The sequence below is a fragment of the Elephantulus edwardii genome, unplaced genomic scaffold (genome assembly GCF_000299155.1).
Source record: "Elephantulus edwardii isolate Elephantulus edwardi_28Jun2011 unplaced genomic scaffold, EleEdw1.0 scaffold00065, whole genome shotgun sequence".
NCBI classification, from domain to species: Eukaryota; Metazoa; Chordata; class Mammalia; order Macroscelidea; family Macroscelididae; genus Elephantulus; species Elephantulus edwardii.
In genome coordinates, this window is record NW_006399815.1 from 7618360 (window position 1) to 7622288 (window position 3929).

Here is a 3929-nt window from a genome sequence, read left to right on the forward strand (position 1 = left end):
AAACACTCAACAAAGATGCAGAAGAACGGAACTGTATAATCAGCTCACTCAAACTCATAGATGTATGTATTCAGGGTACTTCACCCAACAAAAATAATTTACTTTTTCCCTCACATGAACATGCACATTCTTCAGGACTGACTATATATTAGGACACACTCAAGCCTTAACAAATGAAAAACAAACCAAAAAAGAAACAAACAAAAAAATGAAAAACCATTGAAATAATACAAAGTATCTTCTTAGATCATAATACCTTAAAACTAGAAATTATCAACAAAATGATAAAGGAAAAAAGAACACCCATGAGGAATCTAATGACACCTTGCTTAAGCACTCCTGGTTTATGTTGTTGTTGTGTACCATCGAGTGAGAACCGAACCAGAGCTGATCCTCCAGGGGATTTCTGAGCAGTTTAATAGCACAGGAGAAGATTGCCCATCTTTCTTCTTGGAGCAGCTGGTGGATTTGAATCACATGCTTTATGGGATTGTGGTACAGCTCCTTGACAACCAGCGCTCCCTACTGGGCTATAGAAGAAATAAAAAAATTCTTCAAGATGAATGAAAATGAAAATAGAACTTTTTAAAACTTCTAGGCTACAGCTAAGGCAGTTATCAGGATAAGTTCATAGCAATAATCAAATATCTTAAAAATAGAAGAAAGGACCAAAATAAACTAACATCTTCAGGAAATAGAAAAAGGACAACAAACTAATTCCACAGGCTTTAGAAGAAATAAAATAATAAGGTTAAGTGCTGAAATCAATGAGATAGAAAACAGAGAAACAATTGAAAACATCAACACCACCAGTTGGTTCTACGAAAGAGTTTATAAAATAGACAAACCACTGGCAAACTTAATAAAAGAAAAGAAAAAAGACACAAATAAATAACTCAAGTAAGAAATGAAAGAGGTGACATCACAACAAAACAAGCTGAAATTGAAGTGATAATAATGGAATATTAAGAATAGATATACTCTAAATATTTGAAAACCCAGAGGAATAGACAAATTTCTAGAAACCCATACTTCACCCACAGACAGAAGTATTTTGACATAAACAGAAGTAGAACACTTGAACAGACCCATCACAAAGGTAGAAATAGAACAGATCATTTACCTTTCTCAAAAAAGATTCCTTTCCTCCCAAAAAAATGCCTGGCTCTGATGGCTTCACTGGTGAATTCTACTCAATATTTAGAGATTAACTGTCATTGGTTCTACTTATATTATTCCAAAAAATAGAAAAACAAGAAACACTACTGGAGTGATTCTATGAATCAAGCATAACTCTAATATTAAAACTAGAAAAAGCCATCAAAAAAAAAGCTATAGAACAATATGTCTCATGAACATAGATGCAAGAATCCTTAATAAAATCCTGGCCAATAGAATCAAACAGTATATATAAAGTATTTCATCACAACTAAGTGGGATTTATAACAGGAGTGAAAAGATGGTTCAGTATAAGAAAAACAATTAATACAATTCATCACATTAATAAAGCAAAGAACAAGAATCATAGGGTCCTATCAAATGGTACAGAAAAGACCTTTGACAAATCCAACACCACCTCCTGACTAAAACACTCAGCAAAATAGAAATAGAGGGGAATTTCCTTAACAGTGAAAAAATATATATGCAAAACCAAGAGGCAACAGCATTCTCTATGGAGAGATGCTAACAGCTTGTGAACATGGACCAGGCAAGGATGCTTGCTATCCCCACTCCTATTCAATATTGTATTGGAAGTTCTAGTTTGGTTAATTAGGCAAAAGAAGTAAATAAGAGGCATCTGAATTGGCGAAGAGGGGGTGAGAATGTCACTCTGTGCAGATAATACAGTGGCATACATAGAAAACCCCAAAGGCTCAACAAAAAAACCTATAAAAAACACAAAACAAAACCCTGTTGGACCTAGAAGACTAATTTAGTATATATAGTGGCAAGAAATAAGATTAATATATAAAAAGCAACAAAGATGGCTTGGAGAACAAAACCAGAAAAACAGCACCATGTATAATAATCAACCATAAGAAATTCCCTATATGTGTCATGCTCCAGCATTTTAAAATCATTTTAATCTTCAGCAAGCTTTTGCTTCTATGTGATACTGATAATATTGCTTAATAATTTGTACATCCAATTGGATCACCTTTAAAAAAATTTAAAATGGGCATAAATATGCATCTTTTCCAGTTTGTTGGGCAGGTAGTTTTCTTTCAGATTTCTTGGTAAAGAAATGACCAGGGTTGTGTCTGTATGTTCAAACATCTAAATTATTATTCAATAAATTCCTGAAGGCTTTTTTTTTCTTTCTCACCACCTTTAATGCACCTTGGACTTCTTTCATGAGTGCCATTGGTTCTTGATTATATGCTACGTGCTGAATTGATTGTCAACAAACACTTTGTGGTACAGGGACTGAATCCTCTCTTGATGCTTCCTGTGTCATTCAAGATTTTGTCTTTTGAATTCTTAACTATTGTGACTAGAGGCTTTAATTTCTTCTGCTTGTTCAGTTTGAGAAATACCAAGTATTTAACTTCCAAGAAATACCAAGTATCTAACTTCAGGTCTTTGCACATTTTATTCTATTACTTTGTGTTATCTTCTTGAACCACCCTTTAAACTCTCTTCATCCTTTATTACATTTGCCTTTCTATGTTCAAGAGTAAGTTTCATAGTCTTTTCTGACTCTCATTTGTGTTTTTTCCTCCCTTATTTTCTATTTTGTTCTTTCTCTCTCTTTTTAAGTGCACTTTCGTTTCTTCATGTACTTTTTTGGATCAAGTATATTGTAAATTCCCTTAGATAAGTGGCTGAGGCTGTCTAGATAAGTGTTTTGGAACCTTAATGCTGTAGCTGAATTGCAGTAGGTGAATCCTGTTCTATCTCAGTTTCTCTAAGAAACTGTCCCATTCTGCTTAAAAAGAGAGTGCTTGTGGCACAGTCTTTAGGGAATTGCACTGCTAACGTAAATGAGGCCTCCTTGGTTGTTCAAATCCACCAGAGGCTTTGTGGGAGAAAGATGGACAGACTCCTCCCCTGTGATTTACAGCCTCTGAAAACCTACTGGAGTGAGTTTCAACTAGATGGCAATGAATTAAGGGTTTTCTACATAAAAATACTCTAACCACTTCTACTCCTATTTTCCCCTCCATAACACGACACATCATTTACACAATGCTTTAGCACATTTTGTTCTATTTAACTCTGATAATATTTTAATCCATGTACATTATTATCCTTACTTCATAGAAGCTAAAAGCTTGCGTGCTTCTGTAAGACAGAAGCCAGAGTTTGAACTTGAGGCCATTCAGCTGTACAACAGTATTTGTATAATGAAGGTACTAAATCGAGTGATTGAGTGTAGTCTCTTGACCTTTTGTCATGTATAGAGCTGTTAATTTCTTTGAATTTTTCCCAACTCATTTTCTTGAAATCTCTCATCTTCTCATCTCTAGTATTTTGAAAGCAGAAGATTAATTACATATCAGCTACTATTTCACTGTATCTGATTGAACTCTGATACTAATTTGAAATTTTTTGTTTAACTTGCGAAGTCTGTCTGTTCATTCATTTTGCTTTTCCCAGTCACATCTTCTCTTGATCACCTTTCTGTGACTGCATAGCTAAGTTACCCTTTCATGTGCACTACTCCATTGCTTACTTCCTTTTCTCCCCTCAAGCCATCACATTTATCCTTCCTCACAAAATATGTTTCTTATTGGTGAATCTGTTTTTAATTCACATCTTCAATCATCCTTCATTGCCTGAAGTACTTACAGCTTGTCTAAAAGCCCATTTGTAATTTTATCCCTTTACTTAAGATTTGTTCTCTTTCTTTTTTTGCAATGTTCTCTTTCTTTTTTTGCAATGCTGACTTTAGCAGAATGAAGTTTAAATGTTAATAATCATATATA